The sequence below is a fragment of the Dromaius novaehollandiae genome, chromosome 19 (assembly GCF_036370855.1).
Source record: "Dromaius novaehollandiae isolate bDroNov1 chromosome 19, bDroNov1.hap1, whole genome shotgun sequence".
NCBI lineage: Eukaryota > Metazoa > Chordata > Aves > Casuariiformes > Dromaiidae > Dromaius > Dromaius novaehollandiae.
The window spans coordinates 7,389,177-7,409,110 of record NC_088116.1 but is presented as its reverse complement, the minus strand read 5'-3'; the positions used below and the strand labels follow the sequence as shown (position 1 = coordinate 7,409,110).

At 48.9% G+C, this 19,934-nt stretch overlaps 1 long non-coding RNA gene across 2 annotated transcripts in view; it reads left to right on the top strand.

Moving 5' to 3' along the window:
- Nucleotides 1–18,064, top strand: part of LOC135330327 (uncharacterized) — a 45,609-nt gene extending 27,545 nt beyond the window's left edge. Inside the window, exons 2-5 of one of the 2 annotated variants that reach the window (XR_010392286.1) lie at nt 2,714–2,898; nt 8,125–8,199; nt 16,990–17,102; nt 17,950–18,064. This is a non-coding gene — a long non-coding RNA (uncharacterized LOC135330327). Of the gene's footprint in view, nt 1–2,713; nt 2,899–8,124; nt 8,200–16,956; nt 17,103–17,949 lie in introns of both variants that reach the window. The other variant, XR_010392287.1, reaches the window with a different exon arrangement.
- Nucleotides 18,065–19,934: the final 1,870 nt, after the last annotated feature.

Here is a 19,934-nt window from a genome sequence, read left to right as displayed (position 1 = left end):
GAGGACGGGCTGCTTGGAGACCAGAGACAGCAGAGAGCCCGGGCTCGTCCTGGCCGTGGGAAGGGGTCCTCGTTCTCGCCCCTTTCCCCCAAGCCTATCCTTGAACAGAGGCTTCCTTGGGAGACTCACATGTCCAAAACCATCGTCACCCCACCCAAAAAGATGATAAACTGCTGCTGAGGTCAGACTGCCTGGGAATGCACGGATCCCTTCATCCCTGGGAAAGCCCCAGCCAAAAATAATTAGGGAGGAACGAGAGCAGCCTTTGCACACAGGTACACTGCTAATCAGCCACGCTGCGAAAGGAAACAAAGCGCAAAGGAGGTGCCTGCCCCAGCCATTTGGCTCAGCTTCATGTTATTAAAGGTGGCAGCACCTCTTCATCATGTTTTCCAGCTTCCTTGTCACTCTGCATTTGATACCCGTATCGCGCTGGCGTGTGAACTGCTGACAGGGAGCCGTTTCAGGGAGGGAGCTGCAACCTAGAACCAAGCCGGTTTTACTTTTGTGTCGTTTTGGACTCTGAATCGTGTACTTGCTGAAAAACACAGCTTCAGCTGCCTTGTAAATGTGGGTTGAACAGTTATATTATTAGTTTCTGCTGGGTAGCAGCCACAAGGGGAAGTGCGTATTAATCCTCATGGTGGTAGCGGTATTCCCTCTCCCTCTCTCTCCGTCCTGCTGTCAGTTCGGCTGCTTGCCAGGAAGCAGGAGATGCAGGTTCAGCTCTGGATGCCGTCTGGCTGTGAAGCCGAGCTTGCCGCTGCCTCCGGAGAGGGGAGGCAGGGGAAGCGCGGGGCTCGGGAGGGTTTGGGGAAGGGTCTCGCAGCCCACAGCCAGAGGTGGATTCCCACGGTCTGCTTTGAAGCTGCTCCACTTTGTTTGAACAACTAAGTTCTCACTAGAGTTGGGATTTGAACCCAAGTATAATCCTCAGCTGGGGAGCTTTTTCTCTCTTCTCCTCTTTTTGATCAGTGTTGTTTATATCTCTATATATATCTCCCGCAGGAACGTCTGAGGCAGGGAGAGACCATGAGAGCCCATTAGCCTCCCCTCTTCCTCAGTTGCATAACTTCTCTCGAGAAGCCCGGCCTTTATTACTAAATGTACTCAGCTTGCAGCATTTCCGGGAAGGTCTCGCTCACTCTGAAGCAGAGCAGATCCAATTCATGTTGCGCCTTTGTTTTCATCCCAGAGGTTTTGGACTGATCACAGAAGTGCTTTTTTTTTTTTTTTTTTTTTTTTTGCCATTTTTTTGGTTTTGTTCCAGAATGCTTGCTACCATCCTGTTACATTTGGTATAGCTGTAGTAACCTTGATGTATGAGGAGATAAAAACCACTCCTAGCTCTCTCACTGGAGCAAGGACACTGCGCATGCAGCGTGGTGGGAAAGGTGCAGCTGGAGAGCAGCAGGGCTGGATGGCCGTGCCTGGAGCATGTCACTACGGCTGGATGCTCGTTTCCAAAAACAGCGACAGGGCATGAAACATTTGCATGGGTGTGAAGCTCCACAAACAGCTGCACAGTCAAATAAAACCTTTTGCTTGATGCAACATTGTAGGTTTTGTCTCGATCTCAAGTGGGTGGGGTTTGTCCTCTGCTAGAATAGACTGGAAGAACATTTCAAAAACAACAGGTCATTTTGAACTATGTTGTTTTGCAATAAAATGCTTAGGCATTGAGGGATCCCCCCCCCACCCCCCAACGCCCCTGCAAACAGTTTCTTTGTCATTCAGCAAAATCTGATGAAGTTCTGAAAGATTTGGGTGCGTTTCAGAAGCAGGTTCAAAATAAGCTTGTACGCGGCACTACTCATGATGGTGGTAAAAGAGAGCTGCTGTTCTAGCAAAGCAGTAGGCAGGGACCGGGGTGGGAGAGGCCACTATCCTCAAACTAGTATCAGCGCAGTGACCGCGTGGTGGACCCAGATGGAGAACAGATCCTTTCTGGTCTTGCTGGCAGAAGCAAAGCATCAAGTGGGGAGAAGTTCTGAGGTCCACACTGCAAGAAAAGTGTTGATGTTTTTTTTTTTTTTGACTGTTTTTAACTGTTTATTTGGGGGAGAGTTTGTTCTTCATAAAGCAAAAAAAACCCCAACCTTTGTATTCTGCCACAGACAAAACCATTCCTCTTGACCCCCAAATGGAGATGTTTTTACTTCATTTTCAGATTTCTAAACAATGTTCACATGAAATGTGTCAACATTTTCAAACTTCTCCTGATTTTTAAATTTTTCTTTCCATGGGGGCACCAAAATCCTTTTTTTCTAAAACTGCACGTGTTGGCAGGGACAGGACCTGACACCAGCGTAGCCTATTAGCGCGTACGGGGCAGATAAGGCCTAACTCAGAGATGTAGAGGCTGGTGAGCAGGGCGCAGGCGGTGGTGCTGGCATGGCAGACGCGGGGGCTGTTTTGGTGGGTCTTGTCATCTCCCGTGAGTACAAAATAAAGACACTGTGCTAGGAGCAGGTTGCTTACCAGCTCTCCCTCCTCCTGGACTTTTCTGCTTGCAGAAACCATTAGACACGACACATTATTCCTTTCTTCTCTGTTTTTATTTATTGCTCTGCCAGCTTGTTTTTTTTTGCAATTATCCATTTATAACATGCATTTAATACGCTGCTTAACTAATCAGAGAAGGCCACACTCTGTTTTAACATAAATTAAACAGTTAAATAAATCCTCCCTGCTTTTGTTCTGTGTCTCCGAGATTTTCAGGGCTCTTTCTTCAGCGAAGACTTCGTTCCGCAGAGTGAATGCTCCTCGGAGAGGTGGCAGCAAGGATGGCTGGAGCAGGGAGCGTTTTGCAAGGGGATGGATGGTTCCCCTCTCCTCCCACTGCTGTGTTGGACCGAAGGCCTTTTCCATCTCCACCTGTGACTGCTTTTACATCAGGTGAGGGTGTAAATAGGTGGCAAATAGCCCTCGGGGACGTGCTCCAAGGCCCCTTCAGCCTCCAGCACTGCAACCGCAACCAGGGGCTGTGGGAAGGCCCCAGCAGAGACACAGCTGTGGCACCAGGACAGAGCTCATTGGCTGTGCAAGCTGTCAATCAACCAGACAGTACCCCCCCCAGCCCACCTTCCTTGCAAAGGATTCTGGGTAGGCTCAGCCTCTACAAAAGCCCACCTGGGGCTGGGGGCAGGTGGTGGGGCTTTTTGGGGGGCTGTCTCTGCTTCTGGTCCTGTTTCTGTTCCTCTGCCAAATCAACTTAAAAAGGCCTTCTTTCTTCACTTTCCTTCTCTGCTTTAGGTGAGGATGGGGGTAATTTTCTTTAATTGGATTTCTCTGGAGTGGCTGCTGTGGGGTTATCCACTGCCAGGCTGCTCCTGCCGCTCCGGAGAGCTGCGTGTGCTGCTGGGGGGCTCTGCCCCGGGGGGAGCGGTGGGTTGCTCTGCTTGCTCGTGCCAGAGCCACCTCGGTGCGATAACTGTGCAATGGTCCCCACGGGGAGCCTGAAGCTGGGTGCGATGTGCCAGGGCCCTGCTGCAGGCTGATGGTGGGCTTACAGGTGCCATTTGATGGAGCAGGGGATGGGGGGCACTGAGAGCCAGCTGGGCCTTGCAAGCTTGGTAGCGTGTCTGCCCCAAGGGTGGCCTGGGCCTGGGTGAGTTTGGGGGCTGGGGCTGGGCTGGGGTGGAGGATGCCTCTTCTGGGTGGCTCTCCCTGCAGTTCTGGGTTTGATTGCTCAGGGCACCTGCTTCAAATGTGCTGCAGTGAATCACAGAGAGAGGGCAGGGAGTGAGACCTGTTTGAGTCAGAGGTTTCCTGTCCCAGTGTTTAGCTGGTTTTGCCTTGCAAAGCATGGCTTTCAGTGGAGGACTCATAAAAGGGAGAGAGGAAGCTTGCAGCTATAGTCCAGACTATACCCAGCAAGGCAGCCACAGAATCACCTATGCTTTCAGTTGAGAAACTAGTGCCAGGGAGAAGTGAGCTGGAGTCCAGTGTCGTCTTCTGAAGTGTGAAAGCTGAAATCGCCCAAGGGCAATTGCAAAGTCAGATTTAGCCCCTGCAGGGGATCAGAAACTGTAGGCGAGATATGGAAATATCTCCATCTCAGGCGCGTACGCCTGGTGGTGTCCGAGCAGCCATCAGAAGAACAGACAGCTGTTCAATTTCTTCTCTGTGGTCTTTTCATGCAATAAAAGCCTAAAGTGATTGTAGATCATAGGAACATTATGCAAACTGCCATTTGCATAACCATTATGCAAATCGAGATGGATAACCAGCTTTAACCAGACTCAAGTTGCTTTCAATTGTCTCTTTCTCAGCCGGCCTGTTCCTGCACTTCAGTCACTTAAAGAACAGAGAGAAACACCCCACCGAACTGCTGCTTTCTTCTTCTCTAAGTTAAGCACTTCACTGGGGGCAGTAAGAGAGAGTGGACTGGCTCACTGATTGTGCAGGCACTGCAATACCCAAGTGGCCTGGTGGGGTCACTGGTGGCTTACACATCCACGTGAGGCCATGCCATAGATCATGAGAGCCTCCTTCCTTGGGGTTTTGGAAGGAATTTGCAGACCTCTTCCATTGGCAAGGACTGCTGGAGTGCTCCAAAGGATAGGCTACCAGAGGCTGGTGGGAGCCAAATGAGAAGGGCTGAAATCCCTCTGCTTGAAACTGGAGGAACCAAATGCATATCTGTGCTCAGGCCCAGGTTTCTTGAGACCTTTGGAAAGTCTCTGGGCCTTCCTTCCTCATCTGAAAGCATTTTGTGGGATTGCAAGGACAGATGCATAGGAAATGATGAAATGTTCAGGTACTCTGTTGGTAGCTAAGCTGCTCCTGTTGCATCTGAGGATTAACAAGCCTGTCTCCTACTAGAAAAGACATTTAATACATTAGACAGATATCTTAAACAGTACTGTATGGAGGAAAGGGACATAGGTATCTCAGCTTGCAAGTGGTGCACTACATGAAGAAGGATTTGCCTGGGGTCACCCAGCAAAGGCACTGCACAACTCAGAAGTGAACATAATAGTCTTGCACCTTCCCTGGGCTGCTCTTGCTTACGAGTGAGTCCTGTTGCCTTCCTCTGTAGAGGCCAAGAAAGAAGAGTTGTTGAGTTAGTAGCTGTGTTAGGCTTCTCACCCCAAGGCCCTCCCAGTACTGATGTCGTCTTGGAGAGGGCCACTGTGGCTGCCTGGGGCTGTGAGGGAAGTCCAGCCCTCGCTCTGGCACCAGCTTCGCATGGGGTGCCACGGGTGCCCAGGCTCACACTGTCCTTCCATTCCCGATAGAGAGTGGCCAGTCCTGGAGCATACTGTCCCTCATGCCACCTTGCTGTGGGAGATGAGACAGGACCAGAATATTTTCTTCCCCCACTGGGAGGGCTGGCAGGAGCAAGCAGGCTTTGCATGTTTTGATCTCCAGCAGCATTTTTTCCCCCCCTCCTCCTGTCAAATGATTTCAACACAGTAATGGTTCAGCGGCTGGTGCTGACAGCCCCTTCCTGGGGAGCTCGGCAGTGTTAATTCAGTGCTAGCCCTTGCTGCTGAGCACTGACACGATGTGAGCCTGGATCCATTACAGTACGCTGCTGCTCAGGCTTCTGCTTCCCCTCCTGTCTGTGCTCCTCTGCTACTTTCCCTTTTTTCTCTCATCACCGTCTCCTTTCTCTCTGGTTTTGCTCTGTCTCCGGAGCTCTCCTGCTACTCTTGATTTTCCTCTTTCTGCTTTCCCTTCTCAGACCCACACCTGACATGACCTCTGGCTGCGTGGCCACTTTCTAGATCTCACAGCTTTTCTAACAAGAGATGAGAGCATTAACCATTAGATGCTTCTAATTTTGTTCTTTGCAAGGAAGCCCTCCATCATGGTCCTTTTAGACTAGGTTTTCCTGCCCTGTCTGCTTTGGGTTTGTGGTGGGCTGGGTTAGGAGCCTGGATTGCTTCTTGGTGATAAATTTGTCCTGATGCAGATGCCTGGCAAGCGCCATTGCAAAACCTGAGCTCTTCTCCCTTTTCAGGCCCTTGGAGTCTTTGGGGGGTTTCTAGCTAGACAGCTGCTCTTATCTACTGCATGGTTAAATGATATCACTGGATGTCCCTAGAGAGAATAGATTAGGAAGAGCATAGGGTGGCCCAGATAAGGACTTTTATCAAGAGGAGAGACCATGTCAGTCTCCTGCTCTGGAAAGGAATTGATACATTATAGGAGGTGCAAAGACATCACGCATAAACCTCGTTACTGAGCCATTCACAGACTCGATGCGACTCTACCAGTTGCATCACAGCCGATGCCAGCCCCTACCCCCATTTCAGCGTCTCCCAGCCCAGCTGACACCATGAATCAAGTTTCCAGGAGCCTGTGCCCACATGTGAACTTGCTGGCTCTGTGGCAATCTCATCAGAGAAAGTGGGGGCCAAATGGGTTGTGGTCGCCTGGTCCAGGGATGTGGGGGGGCTGCAGTCACTGCGATGCTCACATCAAGCAGAGCCACTGGCACAAATCCTGAAAGACAACTCCACAGAACTATGAACTTCACCTCTGGTTTGTTTGTAAGTAGCAAATCCTAAATCAGCCTCTCCACTCCCAGAGTCTTCCATCGAGTGTAATTTACAATGGTCCTCTCTCTCCTGCTCCCTGTGAAAGAGTATTGACACAATAGGGAAAAAGAATTGCCTGACTTTTCTGCGAGAAGGCTTTTGCCTTGATGCTAGGGAAGGTATGCGGGAAATACATGGGGCTTGAAGAATTGCTGTGGTCATTTACCTCTTCAGAGTAGATGGAGAGTAAATAGAGGTATAGTCTTCTTTCTGTGTCCTGCAGCTTATAAATCTTTCCAGCTATGCATCCAGGCTCCATCCTGCCTCATCTCTACACAGAGGTGATTGGAGCACGCTGTTCTGCTGGCCTCTATCTTGCAGAAGAAGTATTAATCTCCTGAGTTAACTGTAGGAGGATTTTATATTAACCAGGACTATCAATACACAGATGCGCAAGCCCTTCTCCAGGTCTGGATTCAAACAGAAATGGGGCACAGAAGGAGAATTTGAATTTGCTTAAATATGAGGACCAACGTAGCTCTTCGTGTTTGGTCGTGAGAAGTACCAGCAGTGACAGCTGACTGCATGTCTCCTGTGTTTATTAGTGTGTTAAAAGGACTGACTGCAACTTACCCTGTGGCAGCAGAACAGGAGGGGAGTGTGGTGGAGGGTGAGACCCTGGAGGTGCGCAGACCTGCAGGAGCCCAAAGGTCTGGAGCCTTAGGGTCTAAAAAGTTGGGGAATGCATAAGAGGCTCTTTAAATGCTATCAGATTTTGCTGGAGAACAGGATATATTGCTAAACCATCTGTTTGTGAGCTTTAGGAAGATGATTCAAGAGTTGGGGGAGAAAGAGGAATGACTTCAGGAACACTTCATGTCATCAAGAACAAAACAACTTGGAACTGAATTGAAATAATGGATGATTTCATAATGCGTAGGGCCTGCACCCACCACAGCAGCTCTCACTAATAAACCTCTTCCTGACAGACAGAGAAACATTAATTGCTGACTGGAAAAAAAAATGGTTGCCTGAAGTAAGAATGAGCATAATTTGATTACAGCCCCTGCCTACCTTGTGGGATCTGCCAGGATGACAGGACGAGGCACTAACCAATGTGATATACTTGAAATGTTGTGAAACTGGACTTTTTTATTGAATCCTCAAAAGTGCACGGGTGTAGGGAGGAGGAAGGAGACAAATAAAGGTTAGTGAATGCTAAAAAAGGGACATGTTGCCTAAAAATGCAGATAGTTGTTGGTGGAAGTCAAAGAAACTAATGGACTATGAATGACCACAAGGGTCATAGACAATAAGGAAGCACTTAAATACACTGGGGAATTTATTTCTGTGTCAAAAAATGGCTCTGTTGCTAGAGACAGATGGTAAAATTGTAAATAGCAGAGTGGAAAAGGTAGAAACGCTCCATAGATATTCCAAATACAGAAGAAATGAAGCAGGAGGATGTATTTACCAGAGACAATGCTGTGGCTGGAATATAAAACCTACCATTTGTAACAAAGGAGGCTGTGCAACAGCCTGGAGAATATCTAACATTTGTTAGCTGGGAGTGTAGAGTCCTAAAAGAACCAGCCAAGCAGTTCACCAAATTGTTGCTTCCTTCTCCTCCCAGATCTTCGAAGAGTGGGAAATTTCCAGGGGCTGAAGTCTCATCGCACTACTTCAGAAAGAATTTGGGTCATCTGAGGTAAAGTTTTATGACAGTTAATTAGAAATGCTATCTGTGAAGGAGCAGAAGCTGGGAAAACCTTTGGTGCAAGTTAGCATGGTTTGATGAAGAGTAGATCAAACAGGAGTGGGGTATTTCTTGTCTCTGGTCTTGAGGCATCCTTATGGCCAGGATGTATTAGGATTTCTTCAAGACCTTTGGCTTTGGCCTCTTGTTTCCTTTAAACATATTGTGGAGCATTAAAGAGTCCTTGTTTGCTGGGTGGTTCATTGGTGGCTTTCAAAATGCATCTATTAATGGGGAATCGATGAATGTTTCTGTTTCTGTTAGGATCTGCCATGGAGCTCTTCTTGTTTCAGTGTCATTTAATATCTTGATCAACCACAGATAAAATCTCTGCTAGTGCACTGCAAGTGGTGCACAGAATGGGGGTGAAGGGGCATTTCCGTGGAGAAATCGGTGATTGAATCCTCAAATATTATGCCTGGAGAAGTGATGGATTTGCTATTGCTTCAAGGCTTTCAATGAGGTTACATGTGCTTTCCAAAGAGACGATTCAAATCCTGTTCGTGGAGAAAGTTCTCTCATGAGAGTGAGTGGATCAAGGTACAACACAGCTGGGTGTCTTGGGGGCTGTGAATCTCGACTTCTCCTTGATTTTTTCCTTCACAGCTCATGAAGAGACCAAGGCAGAAACCCAATGTGACATTAAAATGATTGTGATGGAAATAGAGATTTTAATTATCCACCCAGTTGCCTGCATGTGTCCTTTTCCCAAATAACAACTGGTTTAAAGAATAAATTACCCTGAAAAAAGCAGGAAAAGGGAGGACATAGCCTTTTTCTCTGAATTATCAGAACTAGATCGTGACTGGGAATGAGCCGCCACATGGAGTGGCTCAGGAGCCTGAAATGTGCCAAATATCTCCCTTTCTAAAAGTCTGCTGGGCTCTTCTCGAATATCCCCTTCTGTCCTGCCTACTTAGTTTGACAGCCGGAAAGACTGACTCACCCAGTCGCGCTGGTGAGGACCTCACGCTCTTCACCCTCGTGGGGGCTTGGGGATTGACAGGGCTCATCGAGATGCTGCTCCCAGTCACTTCCCGGTGCGGTAGAGGCCTTGGGAACATGTCAGTTTTTCCAGGAAAGGAAAGCAAATAGAGTCTTCACATTGCTGGCACTCCTTAGAAAGCTGGCTGTGGATTACAGGCCTGAGAACTGGCTCTCTCCATGCTCCTGCCTCAGGGAGACACGAGCAGGTGATGTCCTCAGCGGGAGGGCAGCAGGAAAGTGCAGTGCCCTGGATTTGAGCCTCTGCATGGGCTGCGGGGAGGTTTCCACAATAGGCATGTCTGTTAACTGCAATAAGCATTGTGTGTAGTGACCATCGTTGCTATTATTGTGGTTAATGGCTCATTATCTGGTGCGGTAGCAGGTCAAGTGAATTGTTCCAACAAGCTGCAAGGTCAGGCCTGGGAGCAACATGGGAAAAGCAGGAGATTAGAACAACAGGGACAGAGCAAATTGTCTGTCTCTCTGTCGTGCAATGTGTGTATGTGGGACAGGGAGCTTTACGGTCTGTGTGGCTTGTGGAGAACGGCTAGCCTGGAGGACAGACCTTACATGGCCCCAGAAATTTGGGTCTGGTGGTGGCCATTCCCGTGCCCCCGGGAAGCGGTCCCAAAGGCGAGTGGGCTGATCTCTCTTGGAGTCACCTGTCTGTCGTCACAGCTGTAATTCGGAGGGGCCGGGCAGTGGGGAATTACATGCATTATTCTTTTTTAAGATGAAAATGAATAAATAACCCTCCAAGCCCCTGTTCCCACACTGGAATCACAACCGGCCATGAATAATTTACTTGCAAATAATTAATTATTCAGCTCATTTCTTCATTAGTTGAAGAACCTGAACTCAATTAGCTGCTTACCTCCACAAAAAAAACTCTTTTTGCGATGCAAATAAATAAAACATATGGAGCTTTTCCCCAGAAACCCACTGGTGACCCTTTGGACCCTTGGGTTTCCCAAGGACTGGGTTTCCTGAAGACCTTTCAGAGCACAATATTCTCGCGCTACCACTCGCCCAAGGTGGTTAAATTAGATCAGGGCCCTTCTGCACTGGGCAATTGCTCACGCAGACAGTCTACAAAAAGCTGGCTTCAGCCAGCTGGGACAGGGTCCACAAGCCATGGGGGAATTTGGCTAACCTCTCCCAGCCAAGCAGCCAGGGCTGCTTATCTAAACTGCTTTCATGTGGGGGGATGGCTGCCTTTTCGTCTCTCTTTAAGATCTCGTCGTACCATGCCTGTGTATCCTCATCCCGTCAGCGCTTCATCAGATAGCTTTTCTGAGAGGGAAAAAAACCAACGCTGCGAGCAGCCATTGATGCTGTTTCCTTTTATTTTATTTTATTTTTTCAAAGAGAAGCATTGCCAGAAGCATTTCCCCGTCTTCGTGTGTTGCGGGGAGAAGGTCACTGATCAACTCTTTAGCAGTCTTTACCCAAAAAAGCGTTTCACTAAGCGTTCAGGTTTTCTAAAGGAAAAAAATCAGAAATCGATACTCTAAAACCTAAATGGTTTTAGAAGGGGAAAAATCTCCTCTCGAAACATCTGAATGACTTTTGAAAGCCCAAGTGTGCAAGGAGGGATTTGCGAATGAATGACTTTCTTTGGAGAGCTGCGTTCTGCTGGCTGTTGTCATGCTCCTTCCCCGAGACACCCTTGCTCTGCAGACACGTTATTGATCACCCCTGCTGACCCTGCCATGTCCCATACTTCTGTTATGGTTTTATAGACTGCTGTATGGAACAGAAACCAGGAGAGAGCAAATTCACCTGGGCTTTGCTAACAAGGCTGTTGAGGTTAAGGTGCCGCTCTCAGCATCCGGGAGCCAGATCCTGGAGCCCATCCCTGTGCTCCTCAAGGAGCGCTGGGGTCTGTGCTGTCTGTCTGTCTGTACACACAGGATCTGATTTTGACCTGAACACTCTTCTTTCCTTGCCTGTGTTGTGCCTGATCCGGCCCATTCGGCTGGTTGGCTTCACACGCCTGTAGCTGCCCAGGTATCGTTAAAGGGACGTCTCCTGTGCCAAGCGGCAGGGCTGGCATTTCTGCCCTCGCAGCATCCCTCTCTTTTCCCATGCAGTCATGGCTGCTTTGGTTAGTCGCTGCCCAGCTATTAGTTAGTCTATTTAAGTGAGTCCAGTGGCCTGTAAGTAATATAGCTGCTCTGCGCTGTCTTCTGTGTTGTTGTCTGCTTGCTGGGATTAGTTCATCAGTAATGTTGCACCTGGAGAACAGTGTCACGATGTGACTCATCACCGTGCTGGCTAAGGTGCACTGCAGTCGAAGTCATCTGTGAAAAAAGGACAGTAATAAACAGCTGTTCACAGGCCACGGTTTCCTCGGTGCCTGAGCAGTTCATCCGTCTGCTGTGGGCTGGCCCTCCTGGATGGATTGCAGATGAGCAGAGGTCCTTCACAGTTCTGCCTCTGGTGCTTCAGATTTGTGCAGCCATCTCGATCCTGTCTATTTATGCGCTTATTTTAAGGGGTAATAACCTCTCTGCCATACAATACCACACTGAAAGTCCCTGCTAGAGTTTCATATAATACCCAGCATTTTCCGATGCATTGTCTTTGGCCTCGCTCTTTCTTTCCTCCATTCAATATTGATCCAGCCTCTGGGGTCAACTCTTCTTTTACTCCTTGTTCCAAAGTTTCTCATAGCCAGAGGAGCCTGTCACTTGGGTTGTGCAATTCATCATGATTGCTTTCTCTGAAGAGGTCGCTGTGTAATTTGCTGCAGAGTTAGAGCATCTTCTGCGCCTATTTTGCTTTGTCCCTTCTTAAAATTGCTTCAGAGGACTCTACTCCAAGAGTTTCTTCACCAGGCCTATGTTCCACTTCCATCTCGCAACTTTTAAAATTATTTGCAGCATACTTGGTAGGGAAGGAGCCGGAGATCTGTCAGGGACGCTTCCCCGGGGTTGGCAATCTCTGACTCTGCATCTGTGCGTGCACTGAGAGTGAGGTCTGCCGTCAAGCAGCAGCGGGCAGCCCCAGGTTGCTCTGAGGTGTCAGCGGAAGAGGAGAGGGTGGGATGTGCCCTTTCCCTCCCTGTGGAAGAGAAGGAGCACTGGGGAAGGGCCAAAGCTGGGATGCAGAGCTGCAGAAGAAACAAGCTTGCTGGTTGCCAGGCCAGTAATTCCTCTTCTTCCCAGTGTGCTTGGAAATGCTCAGTGGTCCACGGGTTGCAACAGCGGCTTGTCTCTGCAGCAGCCCTCAGCTAACCCTGAGGAGCCAGCGTCGCGGCACTCGGAGGAGACACCCCAGATCCAGCGACTCTGGGCTCTGTGGCTGTGCCAAGCAAGTGCCCAGCTCCAGTCCTGGCAGCACAAGGTGCCATGGGAGACCCTTGACTGTAGGGCAACATCTGAAGTCCGAACCAGCTTCCCCCCGGCCACTCAGTCCCTGCATGCTGCTCCCCCCTCGAGCTGGGGTTTGCTATTACTTGGCACACGTGCTGCTGGGCCAGAAAATGAGATGGTTTCAGCTGACTTGCTTTTTGTTTGGATGATTTCTTTAGACATCCTCTGTCTCCAAAAACATTAGGAAATCTCTTATTTTCCTCCGCTCTGAGACATGTCTTTATGGATCCCCTGCCATCAGAATTTCTGTCTACTCGAGTGATTCTAAAACTTGCAGATGCAGTGTTTTGGTTGGGCTGGCATGTTTATAGCCATAGCAAAACCTACCATTCCTGATCTCACCAGCAGGTAACCCTGCCTTTCATATCCTGCTGCCTGTGATGGCAGTGCCTCTTCTCCCTCCATATTCGGTTTCTGAAATGTAGTTTCACTTGAGCCCACTTTGTCAGCTCTGCATTTCTCTGTGTTTCTGCTGACCCTAGTAAGAGTTATGCATACTTTATCACATCCTTTTTTATTTGTATTTTTCTTGCCTTGTAACAGAGCCAAAAAGGCCTCAAGGTCAATGTTGCTAAGTTCTGCAGCTGCATGCACCCTACACCCCGCTCTTTTGTGCGTGTTCATGCAAAATTATTTTCTCCATCCTAGTTTGTGTGATATCCCCCTTTCTCATCTAACTTTGTATGACGTAATCCACGCCTATCACAAAGCCTTTGCTGGATTCTGCAGGTGGTTTTCGGTGTGTATGTGTGTCTATCTGCTGGCCTTATCTTTGTTTCTATCACATGCACATATTGGCGGGCTGTAATGACTGCTTTTATCTGTTCTCTTGGCAATCTTGGATAGTCTGGTTCTTCAGATGGCTTTTGCAAATGCTAACTTCTCTTACTTAAGTGGTTTTCCTTTTTGCATTTCATCTGGTTGAGATTAGACTGTGTGCCGAAGGATACGCATCTGACAATTACCTTCATTATCAACTGTAACTGGTTGCTCGCTGCTCAGTTCAGCAGGGCCCCGCATTTCCTCATGGAAAACTTTTCTGTGCACCGGGGACTGGGAGAGGGGATTGTGTCTGGGGAGGGGGTTGTACTGGTGAGATCGGGACAGGCGGATAAAGGCAGGGGAAGGTTGTGGTAGCTCAGACAGCATCTGCAGATTTCTTGTAATGTCTCAGTGCACACCACACACTGCCAACACACATGAGGAAAAAAGCCAAGGTATTTGCAGGAGTGACTTTCCGGGTGCTGAAGTGCTCTGGGTCCCATGTACAGAATTCCTGTTTGCACCTCCCACCTCATCCCGTTCCAAACAGCCCTTCCAGGTCAGAGTCTTTGGGTCTTCCTCTCTTCTGGTATTTCCCCCTTGCTTCTGGATGAAAGCCACACTTCATCTGCGCTTCTGGCCCCATGGGGCACAGGGCTTTGGTTTTGGCCCATTTGTCCCCACTTGCCCCCAGGAGTGGTGGGGCACACGGGAGACAGTGGGGTGAATGTGACAGGGTTTTTACTCTGTGAGGCCTTTCAAACACGCTGTTTCTAGCCACTCACTATGTGAACAGACCTGAGGCATCAGCAGGGTCACTTCCCTGGGTCTCTTTAGGGGACGATGGAACAATTATCTAACTGTGCATTGGTGCAATGACCTCCACGCGAAGTGCATCCTCTGCAGGAGGAGCTGCTCCCGGGCCCGGGGATGGGAGCAGAGGGATCAAGCTGCCCTCGGGCAAACGAAGCATCCCTGGAGAGACATCTCCCTCGTGTTGTCGCTGGGGCAGCCGTGGAAGCTGGTCACCCCATTGCCTCCCAGTGAGGCAGGTTCACCCTCCCGTGATCCTCTTCCGACCCTGGGTGGTGGAGCATTGCCGTGAGCACTGGTCACCCTCTCCGGTTGCTGGACCTGGGGTCAGCGGCGCGGTCCAGCCCGGTGTTCACGTTGCCAAGCAACCCATCTCCCACCTCCCTCCGGCCGCTGCGTTTCCATAGCTACGTCTGCCTGAGCAGGAGCACGGAGGGGAGATTGAAGCCAAGCAGATGTTGCTTTTAACGGAGCTGCAGCCGTCGTGAAAGGCACACACCTGCGTGAAAGCTTCCTGCAGGTGTGCGTGCCCGTGTGCACGCGGGCATGGGTGTGTCGTGGCTGGGTGTGCAAATGGCACAGGAGCTCGTCCTTCCATGGGCACGGGGAGGGTGCAGTCGTGAGCGCGAATGCATGAGGAGAAGCAAGAAGCAGCTAAGTGACCTTGGTGGATCTTTAGACCTGTAGTAGAGGGACTCAAGAAACCTGGCTGTGAAAGCTTCAGTGCTTAACTGAACATTACTGAGAATCTTTAAAAAGATGGCTCAGGCTTCCCCTCCATCTCTTGATGTCCTTCTGTGTCTCATTCGTAACTCCTGGCCTGCTTGGCACGCAGTGTCCCCCCCTCTCTGACCGATGCACAGCGAGCACTGGCCTTTGCCAAGCAGATTTCCTGTGAAGATTTAGCATGGGGAGAAACAACCCCCCTGCCTTGAGTTGTTTTCCTTCCAGCCGGCCAGAAATCTTGGCGGCAGCAGCGCATCTGCGGAGTGCCACGTCAGAGCCACAGACCTGCTCCTCGGCAGTCTTCACTGCTGGGTAACCCTGTGCTTAGGGTAGCACCCAAAGTCACTCAGGATCTCTAGGTGCTAGGCCACTTCTTGGCCACTCCAAAGAGAGCTTTTTCACACCATGGACTGCATTTTAGTGAAAGGCTATTAGCAGCATGGCTCTGTGAGAATCCAGTTGGAGCAGGCACAGGGAAATAGGAGGTCTCAGACTGGCTTTCAAGGATTAGTGCAGGAGAGAAAAGAGGACCTTGTGTTCATGCCCTCTGCCAGTATTCAGCCTTGTTCAAGAGCACAGTCTCAGCTCTGCCTGGTCCTGAAAATACTGGTTTTACCCATCTAATCCTATTAGGAACGGCACAGAGAGAATGGAGGGACCGCTGTGCACGGCAGCCTGCCTGCTGGGTTGGGGCTGGGCGCCGGGGGCATGCGTGCCCAGGGGAGAACAGGGACACGTAGGATGACACGCAGCGCACTCGGCAGTGCTGAGGACCTGCTGCCGCGCTGCCCCTCTGCTCTGGGGAGGAGAACATCTGCTGCCCTGCCTACCCCATCCTCGCACCCGCCGTGCCCTCGCCAGTGGCGTGCAGACACGAGCCGGCTCTTCCAGGCAGAGTCTCTGCAAGCGATACCGCAAAGCCGGATTGCTGGAACAATTAGACGCTTCCTTCTACAGTTACTCACAGCCAGTTTCTGCCCATTTGTTCTCATGCCAACGTTGTCTTCTGGCTTAAACAGCTTTTCTCCCTTCTGTGTATTTAGACCCTGATGTATTTATAGCTGACAATGATAGTCCCTCTTGGATTTTGTTTGCTAATGGAGGCTCACTTCATCATGGTCTCCCTCTTTCCTGAACATAGGTGGCCAGATCCCAGGTTATGTCTCCTCCATGGAGTGGCATTAATCCTCACCCCCCATGCTGGACTTGCTGCTCACCTCCGTGTACCCAGACTGCACTGGTCTCAGTCACAGCCATGCGGCACAGCTGTCTCATATCCTCCTTCGATCAACCAGGCCCTCTTTCAGAGGAACTGGCAAAAATGCAGAGAGGAATATTATTAATCCAAGTACCTGGCCTTACACCTTTTACTATTATACTAGAATTTCATTCTGCTTCTAGGGTACTCAAGTATTGCAGTGCAATATCCCATCTTCCTACTTTGTAACCAGTCTCGTCTGAATTTTCCCCCAGGGGACAAGGGCTGTATTAAAAGTGCTGAGCAGATTTGGTCTCGCTGTATGTCTTAGGCACATGAAGAGAATTTTATTTTAATGATCAAATAAAAGAAGGTTTTCTACATGGAGGCAATGGTCCTCTGGTAGTGCCATGGTCATGGGGAGGCTCCCATCTGCAGCTGTTCTGAAACCTTCTTTGAGAAGCAGTATCTGATGTTAAGTCCATGAAGTATCTTCCCTAAATGTTTGGATATTACTTTCTTAAAGCAAAACTCAGTTTGGAAACTAAACGTTCACTCTTTCTCTTTTATAGTTGTATTCTTTCCTTGTTTACTGTTCATGTAAACATTAATTTGAGATGTTCCATATTACTGCCACATGTGAAATACAGATGTCTTATCAGCATTGCTCTGTTTATTTACTCCACCTGTTGGGTAGTTAAGGTTTTGAATGACATTTTATCTGTTTCTGGGAGAGCCAGTTTTGGGGGGATTTTGAACTGCCTTGCCTCTCAGATCTCTTCTGGAGTCCAGTTTGTGGCTGATCTTTTCTGCTGTTATTGTCTCCCTGTCTTTTCTCTATCCTAGCCCACCTAACATTTCTTCTATGCATTGCTGTAGTCTTCATCTTCAGGTGCTTTAATTCTGCCCAGATGGATGAGAATAGATGAATGTCTTCATCCTGCAGACCAAAGGAAGTAGTAATCCACTTCATCTGTCACGATCTCCCATTGGTAAGCCCTTGTAATGTTATACCCTATATACTCTTGCCTACAACTAGTCTTGCTGTCTGAATCTGCTGTGAAATCTCATCCTCTATCAGATCAGATTAATGGGCTTGCATCTTATGTTTAAATACAGCCCCCACATATGCTGTACTCCAAACCAATAATGTCTCGAGGCAATAAAATGAATTGCTAGCAGAAATGCTTTCCCTTGTGCTTGTTCTTCAGCACTCCAGGGAACTGCTCACTCCTGTCTCTCTCTCACTTCCCTGCTCCACCTCCTCATATGTCTCTTTTACCTCTGGATGTAATTTCAAGTTCCAAACCTTGCTTTCCTCGTAACCATCCTGCTTCTGGCTCCATGGGCAACCTCATCCTGGTAGAAAACAGAGGCCAAATAGTGCTGGGATGTGCCCTGAGTTACCCTTTAATCATTCCCCATTCTCCTCTCATAGCCAACTTTGTTATTTCTTGCTTTAAGCCAGAAAGGTTCTGGGGCTATATAACTGGCTATTTGTTTCAATACCTTTTTGTAAAGTCTAACTCAGCTTGACTTTGTGCAATTTCCAGTTTGTTGGAAACTTCGTGGCCTCCATGACCTCGATTGCAGGACTCCTCTCTTCCAATCTGTGTGGGATCTCTGTTTCTTCCTACCACCTTTTTTATAATGACTGCTTACCCCATTGCCTCAGAAGCTCTCCTTTGCAAGCTTTTATTTTTATTTTCTATTCTTTTTGCTTGGAATTTCTTGCAGTTCTTCCACCTTTTTGCTTGATGTAATTCTAGCCATCCTGAATATCCATGTCCATGACCCTTATCAAGCTGACTTCACTAACCAATTCCTTTTGTTTTTCAGTGCCTGCTTTTGGAATCAAGATCCTCACTTGCAGACTTATTTTCATTTGTTCTTTCACTTAATCACAAATTGATTTAGGTTAAAATATTCAATTAAAGGCTGTTTTCTGCAATCAGTCCTCCATAATATCCTTCTTTTTTACCAAAACTGAGCATTGATTCACTGGTTCAAAATAAACTTGCCAGCTCTCACATCGAGGTTTGTCTGCTCCACTGCTGCAAGCAGCAGTTGTTCTCCAGACTCCCTGAACTGGAAATTGTCATGTCTACATGGAGTGTATCCATCTCCTGCATTTTTGGAGCCTTGTACAGAGGAATGATTGATGTCTGGATGCTGTGGAAGTGAGGAAAGAGGTAGCATTTATCTCTGTTGTAGCAGAAACGCAGATAGGAGGAGAAGACTTGCAAATCACTCCTGGCTGATGGATGGGCCATGGGACCATGCTGTAGATCTGATTGTCCTGAGCTCTGTACCATAAGATCATCCTTCCAGGCCAATCAGTCAGCCTTAGCCACTGGGGTACAAAGCAAGTGCAAGCAGGATGACCAGAGCTGCGAGATGGTTTCCACAGGGGGAGATGATTAAATAGACCAGGGCTCTTCAGTCTGCAAAAAAGCTGGGGAGAAGGAGGAATAGGGAAGGAGTCTATAAAATCCTGAAGAATGTGAATCAGAAGCAATCTCTTTTATTACTAGGAGGCATCAAACAAAGCTGGAAGTTGGCAGGTTCAAAACAAGCAGAAGGAAGTGGTTCTTCACATAGCGCGTAGGAAGCTGTAGGAGCTCCTTGCTGCAGGACGCTGTGAAATGGTCGCACGGATTCTACGTTATTAGAAAAAATAATGGAACAAATACTCATTGAGGGCTGTTAAACACAAAGAAACCATATCCGGCTCAGAAAATCCCTGAGCTTTTAGTCATGGGAAGGTGTCTTAGGGAAATGTTACCATATGCCTAACTTGTTTGAAAACGCTTCCCGGAGCATCAGCTGTTGGCCGCTACAGGGGGCAGGTCTCCTCTGAAACATCCGTTCTCACATCCCGAGTGAAAGAGTTATTGGATATCCTTCCAGGATCATATGTGCCAACTTGGAGAATCCACCCCCGAGTTTAGCTATATTAGATATTAAATATTTAGATATTTAACTTGGCACATGGAAGTGACAGCTTTGGGGTCTCCAGCTGGTGGAGTGAGTCCCTAGGGTCAACCTGACTGTGCTGTAAGGACTGAACAGCTGGTGTGAAGACCCCTTTGTCCTCGGAAAGTTGTACTTGGATCGGCCAGGCGGGCATGGAGGGGAAGGGGGCAGGCTGTCCAGAGCCCTCATCCTGATGGCTGGCAGCTGTTCTCGCTTCAGTTCTCCGCAGCTCCCTCTGGCATCGCAGAGGTAGAGCAGATGACGTCCGGCAGCCCTCGGCAGCTGTGAAATGGCCTCCCTGCCAGCAGGCAGGGATGCTACAGGGCTGCTTTGGGCAGGCTGTGGAGAGCCCTTGGTGGCTGTCTGCCAGGAGCTCGCCTTTTAAATCAGCCTGGAAACTGTGGAGGTCACCCAGAAATTATTGCTGCTTCCTCTCCAGAAGGAGAGGTTTGCTCCATGAAGGTGTCATGGCTTCGTCCTCATGTTCCTAGCATATCTTACAAGGAGAATTACCCTATCCTGATTGTTGAAACCACTCCTTTCCTCCTCACATCCCTTTGGGTTGTTTACCTACCCCTTACGTGCATCCCCTCCAGAGCATTTTTCTGCAAGGGGTCTTTGGAGGAGACGACCTGCACCGCTTGTGTTGCGCTGCAGCCTGACATTGTTCTATCCGAGCACGGGACCCTCAGCTCCGCTGTGGCCCTGCAACACTGACGATTAAAAGAGTATTTATGACTTGCCCTGACCTCCAAGGGTTCCTCACCTGCTCTGCGCTCTCCCCTCCATATTTCCAGTGAAATAGGGGTGTCACTGGGAGCGGTTAAGCTTTCCATAGCACCTGGCTT